We start from the raw sequence: 13,701 nt of genomic DNA on the forward strand, positions 1-13,701 counted from the left end.
TCACTGTTATGTCCCTTGCACCTTTTAAGCTGCTGCCCCAGTGCTGGAGCTCAGAGCGAGTAAGTTCACCAGTAAGTCGGTCCGTGTGCTGGCCCTTTAAGAGGAATCCTTGGGACTCCAGTCACCCTCCATCTCATACAGTCACAATCTATGCTGGTTTTCGCAGCCAGAAGTTGTGCAGACTTCTCTTCCCTCCACTGGAGTCTTGGGCTAGGGAGCCTGGTATGGGACTGGGACCCCTTGTTCCTCAGGGGAGACCTCCGCAGTCCAAGATATCCCTCCCGATTTTTAACCGCCACACATGGGTGTGCAACCAGCTCATTCCATGTCTCTGCCTTTCTTACCAGGGTCAGTGTGGCTTCTTCTGTGTATCTTTAGTTATATAACTTCTGTTGAGCTAGACTTTAGGTTATTCTAAATGATGGTTGTTCTGTAGTTTAGTTCAGGGGTCCCCAACCCCTGGGCCATGAACTGGTACCAGTCCATGGCCTGTTAGGAACTGGGCCACACAGCAGGAGGTCAGTGGCTGGTGAGCTAGCAGAGCTTCATCTGTATTTGCAGCCACTCCCCAGCGCTAACATCACTGCCTCAGCTCCATTCTAGATCATCAGGCATTAGATTCTCATAGAAGTACCAGTCCTTTGGGGACTGCTGGTTTAGTTGTAACTTTAATGTGATCATGAGAGGAGGCAAGCACAGCATTTACCTACTCGGCTATCTTGACTAGAACTAGAATTCATTTTAATAAAATTCAGTTGATTTCTTTAGGTTTTCAGGTATACAATCAGATCAACAACAAAATAATGATAATTTTGCCTCTTTCTTTCCCAAATACAGTTATTTTCTCATTTCATTTTATTGGCTATGCCATCCAAAATTAACTAATGTAATGGTTTCACATTAATCTTGAGTGGGAGTAACAGTAATGTTACAGAAGCTTTTATTTACTTATTTATTTTTTAGGCGAGGCAACCCTTGGTTGACCTCACAGATTGCAAGGAACTTGTCAGCTTACAATCCCTTATTTTTTATGCCTACAGCACCTGGTCTTCCTAGGTGGTCTCCCATGCAAGCACTAACCAGGCCCAACCCTGCTTAGCTTACGAGATCAGACGGGATCGGGCTTGTTCAGGGTAGCATGGCCGCAGACTTACAGAAGCTTCTTAAAATATATATTGACATATCAAGCATACTAAAAGTTGTAAAATAATATATTGACTATATGTACATAGATGCAAGCATATGTATATATATGCCTTTAATACTTAACTTTAGATTTATTTTGTAGGAAAACATTGTTGAATATTTTTTGACTGGAGACTGAGAAGAGATAAGGTGATGCCACATTTTAAGCAAATGTATAGAGTAATTTTGGAACTTTCTGTTTGCAGGGTATGTGAAAATGAAAACCCAAGTGGGGATGAGATTTGCTCATTGAATATGAAGACAAGGGAAGGACCAGAGATGAACCTGTTCAAGCCTACTGGACTGGACACCACCCAGCCTTTTTGCTGTTAATAACTTGAGTCTCTTGAGAGAACATTAGGTAACTAGTCATCACCTATGGAACAGTGGACAGGGTGGATCTGTGAGTGAGTTGTGGTAGGGAATTTTCAAGGGTGAAGCTGGGTGAGAGCTACTGCTTTTTGGGATGCAAATAGAGCTCAACTACCTGGCATCTGGTAGGTGCCTACGATGACTGTGTATAGTCAGTGTATCAGAAGGCTGGCTCCTATCTGGAGTGTCAGTGTATCAGAAGGCTGGCTCCTATCTGGAGTGTCTATGCATTTCTTTATTAGAGCAAGTGGAATTTGGTTATAAGGCCAAAGAACATAGTTCAGAGACCAAAGATCTAGATTGTCCTTCCAGCAGTGTTTTTTTAGGACATTTTCTCTTGCATGAAAGCAACTAAGATATAATGTAAAAGCAACAACCAAGCATTTGCATAAACATTCACATGATTTCTGCAGTGCCTTATTCTCTAAAGGTCATCTATTAGGGATCAAGGAGAGTGGAAGTTATGACCAGAAGGCAAGCGGTGTTGTAAGAGAGGTACCTTGAAGTAAAATATTTTCAAGTACAGTTTGTATAAAAGGACATAATCTTACACTAATGCATGCATTTAGAATTCACAGAGCTTCCTCATAGTTTTAATCTCATTTGAGAAATTTTATAAAATATAAAAGGAAAGTATTAACTTCATTTTAGATGATGAAAACTGAAGCCCAAAGATTTTGATTGTTCAAAGGCACACAGCTAGTTAGTGGCAGAGATGAGAGTAAAGCCCAAATATGTCATCTGTATTGCATCTATGAATTTTGATATTTATATTGGCTGCAATCTGAGGGGAGAGAATAAAGGATAAAATTGTTTATTTTATATTGTTCAGTTCTTCCTAGTTGTAGTCTTAATGTTGAAACATCAAAAGTCATTTAATCCAATCTTCTAAATCAGAATTAGTAGGTCATAAAATCAACTTATTGGGTCATAGCAAATTGAATAAAAAATTCAAATTGAATATATGAGCACATTGCCTTAATAGGGACAAATATTGTTTTATTAAGCTAATTTCTAACTCTAGGTCACTGTTAAAAAAGCTTGAAAACACTACTTAATATCAGGTTCTCAAAGAACAGAGCGCATAAGAATCATCTGGATTTCAGGACCAAAAGATTTAGATTTAGTAAAGCTGGAATAGGAATCAAGAACCTGCATTTTAAAAAGGCACTACAGGTGATTCTAATGCAGATGGTCTTGAGACTGTACTTTGAAAAACTATGCCATGCATAATGCAGAAACAAAGCACTTTTACTGTATGTGCATATCTTCTCCAGAAGATTCCCAAGTCAGCAGCTGCCATCCCTTTGCCATGGAAAGCCACCTGAGTAAAGAAGTGCAGAACTGGGAAGCATGTGCCTGAAGGGTGCAGCCATGTCCTTGTGTTGGCCTGTGGGTTAATCCTGTACCTATCTCCATTCCTAGATATTAGGTTACTGTGCTAGGGACATGTTCAGGAAGGGTGACAATCATGGCTAAATTCTGGATGTTACATAGTTAAGTGGCATCAGAAGTCAGCTGATGTCAACATGTGTCTTTAAGTGCTCTTTAACCTTGATTATTCTTAACACAATTTTAATACTACTGGGCTTCAGGCATTGTGCTTGGCATTAGAGGGGACACAAGGATGACTGCCCCAGGAGTCTTCGAAGACAAGATACCACCACTACTCTTCAGCCCTATACGCCGAGGGCAGTAAACTGACTCAGCAAATGATTTGTCTTTGCTTTTGGCAAAGGCGTCTCATAGGCTTCAGACACCAAGGAGATGGCCTATTATAATCTGAGATGATGGGACTATATCCTCCGATTTCACACCTTTCTTCCTTCTATCACATACCTGAGGGAAACACTCTTCATGTTTTTAAGGGACTGTAGGCTCTATTTGTCTTATTATTAAGGCATCCCAAAATATTATGTCATCCTAGAAACCATGATTTCCAAGAAGTATTGAGAAATATACACTGAAAGGATTGTTTGGGTATATGCTGTAGCGTTAGCAATTAGTACATTTAGGAAGGCTCACGTTTTCAGATATTCTTCCCAGTGAGGTGCTAAGTGAAAGCAGTCTTTGTATTACAGAGGCTCCAAAGCCCTCCCTTATTCACGAATCACTCACTCTAGTATAGCCCACTGGGTGTCATTAACTGGTTCAAAGACAACTAATTTAATTTTACCATCTCAAAGGATGTTTGTCAAAGGATTTAACATAGTTATTGCTAGGTAATGGGGCTGTAGATGCCTAGCTTTTGGGAGGCCCTCTTCTGAGTAGTGTGTGCAGTGGAAGCCATTCCTGTATGACTGTCTCCACGACTTTGGAAGAGTTGCCCATGTATCTGGGTAAGTACTCTGATTATGGACACTAAGTCAAACATTTTAGTAGACTTCTCAGAATAAAATTATGTCTATCATGAAATCCTTTGGAGATGGTCAAACAAGGTTCCATCCACTCAAAATGTTGCCACTATAAATTTTCTAAAAGTCTAGGTGTTGTGAAGACAAGCACTTGGCGATGAGTGGGAGAGGGCACAAAGCAAAATATTTAAAATAATCATACCTATTTATTTTGAAATTTTACTGACTAGCCGGGAAGAAAAAGTCCATGCTGACATTTTGTTCACCAAAGCACTATTACTGTCAAAATGAGAATTAACCTCAGAATCTGATCCAGAGTATAAAAGAATATCACAAAAGAGATCTGAAATGGCAATATTCTAAACATTTGGGGGATGATACTTTTGTTATTACTAACAAAAGTTTCCACTGATGTACTGAGACACCTTTGAACATTAAAATCTGGTTTCTCCTATCCTAACAAACATCACTGCACTTCCCAAGCAGGCAGCTGTGACTGAGCCTAGTGTCTACTTTAATTCAAGAGCCTATTCTAGGACTCAGAGAATATGTGAACAAGGCTGTGGACAAGAAGTGTACCACACAGGCTGCATTACCTACCCTAACACCCATGCTCTTATTCAGCCTCAGTAACAGAACTCAAATTTTCAGCTGGGTGTACTGTCATCTAGCTGAATGACTTTCTCAGCCTCCCTTTCAATTACACATAGTTATGTGACTAAGTTTTGGCCAATGAAATATAAGAGGAAACATTGAGACCAACAGAAAGTCTCCTTTAAAATGGTAGGGGGAGAAATATGCCGAAGGCCATGCAAACAGTAAGTAGTAGAGCTGGGATTCAAATTCATCACTCTCTGATTCCACTGTACCCTAAGGGCCTAGTGAAATCTTGTGAACGATCTAGAGCAGGGTTTTGCAGGCTTAGGCCTGAAAGCTAAGATTAAATGGTTGAAAACAAACCTAAAGAAGAATATTTTGTGGCAATTTCAGGCTCCATAAATAGTTTCATTGGACTACAACCACAGATTCACTTACATATTATCTATGGCTGCTTTTACAATGACAGAGTTGAAGAGCTGTGACAAAGTTCCTATAGCCTACAAGGCCCAAAATATTTATTATCTGGTCCTTAACAAAAAATATTTCTGATCCCTGAGCTAGAGAAAGGGAAGGGATTTGGTGCAAGTAGGTTGTGTGGCTGGATAGGGATATTGTAACTCTAGTGGCCATTCTAGACGTCCAAGTGGGCCAGGAGATGAAGTGTCACACTGCCTAACAAATATCGGTTGCTTATAAATATTTGTTCACTTCACAAAAGAAGATATAAATATGGCCAAAAAGCACATAAAAAAATCCTCAGCATCAGTAGTCATCAAAGAAATAAAAATTAAAACCACAATGAGATACTACTACACACCTACTAGAATGGCTACATAGTATTGGTGAGAATGTGAAGCAACAGGAACTCACACATTGCTGGTAAAAATGTAAAATAGTATATCCACTCTGGGAAAACAGTTTGGCAGTTTCTTATATAGTTAAGCATCCACTTACTGTAGACCCACTTATTCCTCTCCTAAGTATTTACCCAAGAGAAATGAAAACATGTATAAGCAAAGACCAGGCAAAAACTGCAAACAACCCAAATGTCCATCAATAGGTGAATGGACAAATTGTGGTGTATCCATATAATGGAATAGTACTAAGCAATAAAAATGGACAAACTGCTGATACATAAACATGGATGGACTTTAAAAACATGATGCTGAATGAAAAAAAACAGACCCAAATGAGAACATACTGTAAAATTTTTGTTTAAAATTCTGAGAAAGACAAGTTTATTCCACAATATATATCCTTGTCTCATGAGTCTTACTCTCAATGGCTGCGTGGGCCAAGGGACTTGGGTGAGGGGAGGACAGAGTGGAAGGGGCACAAGGAAATCTTTTAGGCTAAAGAAAATGTTCTGTATCTTGATCACAGCGGTGGTTACACTCAGTATGTATATATTTGTCTAAATTTATTTAATGTGTACATTTTATTGTAGGCAAATTATACCTTAATACATTTAATTTTTTAAAAAAGGGGGCCTACTTCTTCAGGACCCAATAATGGGGAGGGCACTGATGCTGACTATGGCTGTGAATTCATACAGCCATAAGAAATCCACATAAGACGGGAGTACAGAGATAAAAAGGTTACCCACCAAAGATTTTTCTGAGCCTACAAAGAAGTAGCCTCAAAGTCCTCTTTGTAGGCTCCTTGCCATAGGGCCTATGTATCATGGAAGGCTAAAATTTTACCCTGTATTCAGGGTTACAAAGTTCCTCGAAATGAGGCCTTTAATACTTAGACCCCTGGATTTTTTTTAAACCGAATAAAAAGTACTAATATCCTCTTATTCAATTAATCTGAAGGCACTTATCAGCAAGTTGCCCACTTTGATTCAAGCTTAGCTAACAATTCTTTTAAATGTTCTGTTGAACATAAAATAGCAGAGACTGCAAAAGAAGCACATTTACCAGTTCTAAAAATAAAGTCAGTTGGTTTGATGTAAGTCCCATAGGTAACTGGACGTAATCAATTGGAAATCATGATATCATTGCAGGCAGTTTAGTTTAGTCTCAGCTAAGTCAGAGTGGTAATCCTTCCTCATAAAAAACACACTAGCTGCTTGGAAGTAAAAGAGTAACATTCCAGCCAATCTGACACTTTGGGACAAAGTTCAATAAAATCGGCATTTGAATTTCCCTTTTGGGTAAAATGTGGACAATGGAGAATGTTGTGCCTGGCCACTGAAAGTATGCAGAGATGGAGGCAAAATGGTCTTATCTGGGGTTGGCCAGATGGAGCAGATAGTGCCTGAAGAGTAACAGAAAAGTTTCTCTGAGGCTCCTCTTGCAGGAAGCCTGGAGCAACACTGGGGAGATAAGGATTGTGAAGGCAGCCACCGATTTATAATAGTAATCTCCATTTGAAAGTCTTTACAGAGTGGAGAGAGGAAAGGCCACTTTATTTTGCCTCTCAATTGGGTTAGAATTAAAAAAACCCAACAACTTTTAATACCAGCTTCAAATACAACCAAGATAAATCTCTGAAATTATAATAAAATATGATAACTCTAGTCCTAAGACTTTCTAGTCCTAAGAAAGGTACTTGGGATAATGGGAAACAATAGAGAAACTGATGTCTGATATGGGTTCTCTGAGCCAACTGGGCAATTCCAGGATAAAGGTTGGAACCCTGATCAGCAGTAGGAAAGGGAAAATGAGGCTTAATTTAAGGCCTCTCAGGAGACTCACAGAACTGCAGAAAAGAATGGAATTTATAAAGCTATAAACTGATTCTATTCAGTCTAGAATTCAACTGAGTGAGGGTTTCAGGTACTGTGACAAGTCTTCAAAAGACACAAAGAATGAGTAATTAGTTCATAAACGAAAGAGCTTATGAAGACCCCTGGCAATAAAAAGCAGTGCCAAAGCAGTAATCCCAAACTGGTGTCAAAGAGAATTTCAAAGGAGAAAGTGCAAAGCTTATAAGAAGCCAAGTAAGTTTGCAGAATATTGCAAATTTTGGAAGCAGTGTAGCAATGAGAGCACAGGCTTCGATTTGCAAAGTGAAACAAAACTGGGTTCTAACCCAAACTCCATTATTTAGCAGCTGTATAACTGGGCAAGTTACTTACTCTCTTTGAACCTCGATTTCCTTTTCTGTAAAGGGGAAACAGTATCTACCGCACAAAGTTGTTATAAAAATTAAATGTATTAATGAAGAAAAAGAACTTAGCATTGTGCCTGGCACACATTAAATGCTCAATGAACAATATCTATTAGTATTCATAGCTAGAATCTCATAGGCTGGGAAGGGAGCAATACTATACTACTGTCATGAATATTAGTGCCATCATGGATGCTATTTGTTTGAAGGATAATGAAACATCACATTAGGATGTTTCATTATTCTTCATTAGGAATTAATGATAAATGGTATTTGGGTTCATTAGTGCCTTCATTCACTTAGCCATCTTTTTGATCATTTTCCTTTATTCAATAAATATTTTTCTAGTGCCTTTTATGTATCAGGCAGTGTCAGCCACTGGTTGGTTACATGTAAGCTGCACACTTGATTCAGGTTGCAGAAGGTCCATATTTTGAGAACGATTGCTATAGAGACGAAACAGACTTTATTAACTACCCCCCAATTCTCAATTTCTTCTCATGGACAACTGATTTTTAACTACTCTATAATCTCTTTTGAGTCTAGAGGTATTCAATAATTTCATTTATAATGATAGTCTCCCCTACATTATTGTTAACACCTGATTTATCACGAACTTCACTATTTATTCTTTCCATTCTCACTCCCCTACCATTTTGTTTTTCTGTTACATAGTAATTTATTTCACCAACTCCAAACAGCTGAAATTTCTTCTATTAGCAGCCAATTTATTCATGTTCCTTTAACCTTATTTATTTGAATTGGAAAAAATTAAAGTATTTTTTTTAAAATGCTGACAAGTGCATGACTTTTTAACAAACCTATTAGATCATGAGCTTTTTAAATGTGTGGTATATTTTATGTCAAAATTAATTTGTAGAACATAATTATCTATATTATTTTTTCCATAATCTCCCCCTGCTTTCAGTGTTCACTGATCTGATCAAAGGATTGTTAGACGGCAATAAAGGCATTGCAGTGGATTCTGTTTTTGCCTATTTTAGCATCCATTTCCCTCTTTCTCCTTACAGAAACTTGATTTCTTGTATGCTCCTCCCCGACAAACCACTGGAAGACTTTCAACTACAGAAATGAGACTTAGAGATCTAAGAGTAATCCATTCTCTTTGCCAGTGCTTGGTTCAGAAATGGGCATAGACTATTATGTTGTTTAGGGATAAGATGTTTCTGCTGATTTTCCCAAACATTTTTCTGATGATACCTCACATGTTGGCTTTTCTGGCCATAGCAGAACACTTAGCTGATTATCGCCAAAGAACAGTCCATGACTCTTTAATAATTCCTATCCCCCTTCCTGTGTCTAACTGAAAGTACAGACCTCAACAAACATACTATAAATATTGTTGGGATAATTTCTTTAGTTACATTATCTTACACTCACCCACCCCAAAACTTGAACACTTTTCTGCCCATTCACAGTTTCAAAATAGCTTTCAGTTGTAGTTTATTTTCATCATTCATAACTCAGACATGTTTAATACTACTGGTATTAGTATTAGTACTGGTATTTGGAACGATGGTATGCTTAATTACCTCCGGAATACTCATGATTAAAATTTAATAAAGATATCAAATAACATTTTTTTCAACTTTTGTTAAAATGAAAGCCTCTATATATTAAAGAGTTCTATACTTTGGCCAGTTTATTTTTTATTTTTTTTCCCCCTCTTTAATACCCTCACCCCTACTTCCAACCCTGACCTATGGATGTTGCTCATCCATCGCGCCTTAAGAACTGGATCTCTGAAGGCCGGGTGTCTCCTCCCATGTGCTCGCAGTGCGCCCTCAAGGTGGGGGGAGGGGGCGGCGAGTGTGTGTGTGGGGGCTGGCGCATCCGGGGTACGGTCCAGGGCTCCACTTTGGGCGCAAACCCAGGACCTTTTGCTTGTAAAGCAGACGTGCTAACCACTACACTATGGAGCCACCCCTTTGGCCAGTCTAAAAAATAAAACCAGTTCGATTTCTTGTTAAAAAATCCGTATGACAGTATTTCAATTTTCACTATACTTCTTCAAGGAACAAAATATACTCTACACTTGATGATAATCAACAATAGTGAGCAGAAAAGATGTTGGGAAAGGACTGCTGTTTTATAACAGTGCATTTCTGAATGTGAAAATTATTAGCAAAGTATTTTTGCACTGTTGATACAAAAATTTTATGTCAAATTCAAGTCAAACACAATTTTTTTAAATGTTTTATTTGTAATATGAAATGAAGATTTGTTTAATTCATTCAGCAAATATTTACTGAGCATTTACTACACGCCACACATTGTTCTGGGTATTGAGACTGAGAGGTGAAAGGGAGACATGGTTCCTACTTTTCTATTACCAAAAAGCTTATGTTTTATTTTGAATCATTTACATTAAAAAATACATAAACCAACAATAAAATGTTATAAAGTCACAGATGTCACACAGTCAAGGATGAAAAGGAACTTAGAGATCACCTACTACATGTCATCAATTCCAAGATGCACATTATTTTACATTTTGACATCTCTGAAATCAGCCACATCTTACAGTGTGGTCATACCAGGCAGCATGGGGTTGTCACTTTCTCCATATGTGCATCAAAATTTATAGAATGAGTGCCAGGGGGCCAGAAGAAAATGGGAAAACAATGGTGAAGGCAACTTTTTAAAGATTCTTGATGATTCAAAAATCAATAAAATATAATAGTTAAAAGTGTTCATTTCTCACGGGAGAGGAAAATGAAATTCAGAGAGGTTAAATGACTTGCTCTAATTCACAAAGTAGGGCCGTAGGACTAGAGTCCAGGTCTGAATTCCATTCTCATGCTTCTTCTACTAAAATCTTCAGTTATATGGAAAGAAAGGCTATAGAACGTGGCTCTAGTTTTGGGACCATGAGAAAGAAACTTAATCCCCCTTTGCCTCAGTTTCTCCATCTGTAAAACAGTGATTTTAATGGACTTAATTCATGAGGTTACTCTAAGTATTGATATAATGTATGTATAGGACTTAACACAGTTTGCATTATGCTAAATGCTCCATAAAAACAACTATTTGAGATCAAACTTTACATTTGGTAGAAAATAATTTAAAGTGGTCATCAATTATCCCACAAATATTGCTCAGTATATGAAGCCCATATCTAGTTATTTGACTAAAACACTGGAAAACTAAAAAGACAGGTAAAAGGTTTGAACTGATTAATAAAAACTTCCACCTTAACAATGTTTTACCCAGGTCCACATGGTATTGTGCCAAGAACCCAGTAGACCTACCTGCAAGAAAACACACAAAAAGTCAGCACCGAGGCCATTTATGACCATCAAATCACTAAGTACTCTTCTGTGTACAAATGCTCTTGTAAATACAATCTCAAATAACGCATCAAAAGGAAAAAAAATTTAAAATGTGTAAATGGATAATTATTGCTTTTTAAAAAATGCTATTATAAGATATAGTATTTTTACTATATACTGGTAGTACAAGAACCACAAGTTTTGGAGGTTAAAATGTATCACAAGGAGACATGACTTGGCCAGAAGAGCTAGAGTAATAACTGTTTGTGATTGAGATATTACTTTATATATTGTAAAGCATGTTCTCATCCATTATCAACTCTTGGCTTTGCACATTGTATGCACTTGTATAAGCAAATCCCAGGTGCTTTCTAATGTCATTTTATAGAATGCTCTGAGGGGGTAAATGTCTACATTTTTTCTTTTTTTTAGCCTGTCTAGGTCAGCTCTTCTAATTTTGAGAGTTTAAGTGAAAATCTAAATTATAACATACTCTATTATGCAGGATCAACCTGCTTTAAATATTAGTTTCCATACTTTTGTTCCTATAAAAAAGAAACATCTATATGTGTATTTTATATCACACTTAAAAAGTAACTTTAACTACTAGGAAATGTTAATGAACCAACTCAAAATTGTTTCTGTTTCACCAGATGACAAAACCTATAGGACATCCTGCAGTGAAGAAAACTAATTCAAATTAATATATCTATATCTGGAATTATTGTCTTTTCTGAAACTGCTAGCAATTAAAGCCTTATCATGAGGTACAATTCTGGTGTCTTCAAGTTTCATTGTGATGACTGCACAGTAGCAAAGTTCAACAATTCCTTGAGTGTTTTAAATATTAGCCTATTTTCTCATACCAGTTTTTTAAAAAGAATACTTTCGGTAAAATGTCCCCATTATCCTATACAAATTTAAACCTTAAAAGAAAACCCGCCCCATGACGCAACATGAGCTTTCCCTGTTCATTCTGAAACTTAAAACTAACATTATCAGCTTGTGATTAAAAATAAAAAATCACATACTGAGCTATACAAACCCTAGATATTTTGCAGGAGTAAAGTCTATGAGTATGGTTGAGTGGGCTGGGAAGAGCCCTGTGGAGCATCTCAGCTGAAATACAGGGACAAGGCTCCAATTGGGCGGCGGCTCCAACAGCTTAGTGGGGCGTCCCCAGATCTTCCACCGCCCCGTAATCCCCAGCGCACCGCAACTCTCTCGGTCCTAACTGCCCGCCCGCCACTACCTCCCAAGCCAGCCACCGTACTGCCCGACCTGCTCCAGGGCTGAGGGAAGAACGGTGTAAAAACCTGGCATACAAAGAAGGCACAGGTAGGAAGCGAAGTCCTACCCTTCCAAGAGAAGCGATTCCTCTAGAAAAACTTGGCGGCAAGTTGACAAGAAGCGCGGAAGTCCAATTCCTAGGACGGTTTGGGGCACCTTGCCGCCCAGCAAGCTCATCTTTTATCCTTTGGACAGGCCTCCTTGAAACCCAAAACTCGGGAATTTCCGGGCAATTCTTGACTCCATTGCTGTCCCTCACTGACGGCAACCATGATAATTGCATCCGGGTATTCGAGGAGCCGAAGCTGGATCCTCCCGGAAGTGACGGGACCGCGGAGGGATCTGCGATCGGCTGAGGGAAGTGAAGGGACTCCCGGAAGCAGGGCCGATAGGGACGCTGGCGGTGGTTAAGGTTTTGGACCTTATGACAACCAGCTCGTTATAATACGCGTCAGGCATTGTGCTTAACACTAGCATTGCCATGCCATTTAATTCTTTCTTCACAACAAACCTAGGAGAGATAAATAGTATCATTTCCATTTTATATAAGGAGAAACAGGCTAAGAGAGAGCCATTGATTTGTCTAAGATCATAGAGCTAGTATTTGGTGGAGCTGGTCTAACCCCGTCAGTTTGGCTGCAGGACCTGTGCTTTCACCCTCTTGCGTGGTGCTTCCATTTGGAAAAGTCCAAACCTGGTGCTTGGCATTCTGGTAAGCCACTTCTACAAGGGCTGTTAATCTTCAGCTCAGCATCCTGTTGCCCAGGGAGTGGGACCAGGTCACAGCCACGGTGCTCTTTACGCTGGACACAAGACCAAACTGTTTGCCTGAGTCACCTTCCCCAACACGATGACCTGAAATTTCGCTTGGTCTCCTTGACTTTGCACATGCACGGTTCTTTCTCGCTGCCATCGCAGCACAGGTTAACCGGGGAAACTGGCACTGGTTTTTGTTGGGCTCTGGTAAACAGTTTTAAATTCCTGTCAGACACTTGTAATTTGAGGATTGTTCAGACAACTCGAAGCCTGTCACCATCACAAAATAGTCTTTGGCCTTAAATAAGAACTGACAGCTATTATCTTGGACTTGTCTACCAAATCGATAGTTTCTACTGGTTTTCATTTCTTTATAATATGATGACAACCAATCCTTTGATCTTATGTCTACATTAACAAGTCCTCAACGGTTGAAGGCTACTAAGGTCATAGTTTTGTAAAAACATTATGCACACAAAAAAAGTACTAACAAATACATCAAAATTAACTGATAATAGTTAAAGAGCAGCCATTTAGTCATTTTATCCTACCTTATATTTTACATATCTGCTGTAATATCCTTTTAATATAGAAAAATAAATTGGCCGTGATAAAACATTCTTAATTGCCTGCCATTATAATGAAGACAAAGACATGTTGTCACATTTTGACAAATGACAGCCCTTGATAGAATTAACAGAGAAATCCTGTTGTTTGGAAAAGCATTGGATTTT

At 38.5% G+C, this 13,701-nt stretch overlaps 1 long non-coding RNA gene and 1 pseudogene across 1 annotated transcript; both read right to left on the reverse strand.

The window, feature by feature from the left end:
• Positions 1 to 1,031: 1,031 nt before the first annotated feature.
• On the reverse strand, positions 1,032 to 1,150 carry LOC111728927 (annotated as a pseudogene).
• An 8,814-nt stretch (positions 1,151 to 9,964) lies between these two features.
• On the reverse strand, positions 9,965 to 12,514 carry LOC105301364. The gene is made up of 2 exons (XR_896722.2): positions 12,279 to 12,514; positions 9,965 to 10,561 (listed from the first exon to the last, which is right to left on the reverse strand). It is a non-coding gene; the product is annotated as an uncharacterized LOC105301364 (long non-coding RNA).
• Positions 12,515 to 13,701: the final 1,187 nt, after the last annotated feature.

The sequence above is a fragment of the Pteropus vampyrus genome, unplaced genomic scaffold (genome assembly GCF_000151845.1).
Source record: "Pteropus vampyrus isolate Shadow unplaced genomic scaffold, Pvam_2.0 Scaffold238, whole genome shotgun sequence".
Taxonomy (NCBI): Eukaryota; Metazoa; Chordata; class Mammalia; order Chiroptera; family Pteropodidae; genus Pteropus; species Pteropus vampyrus.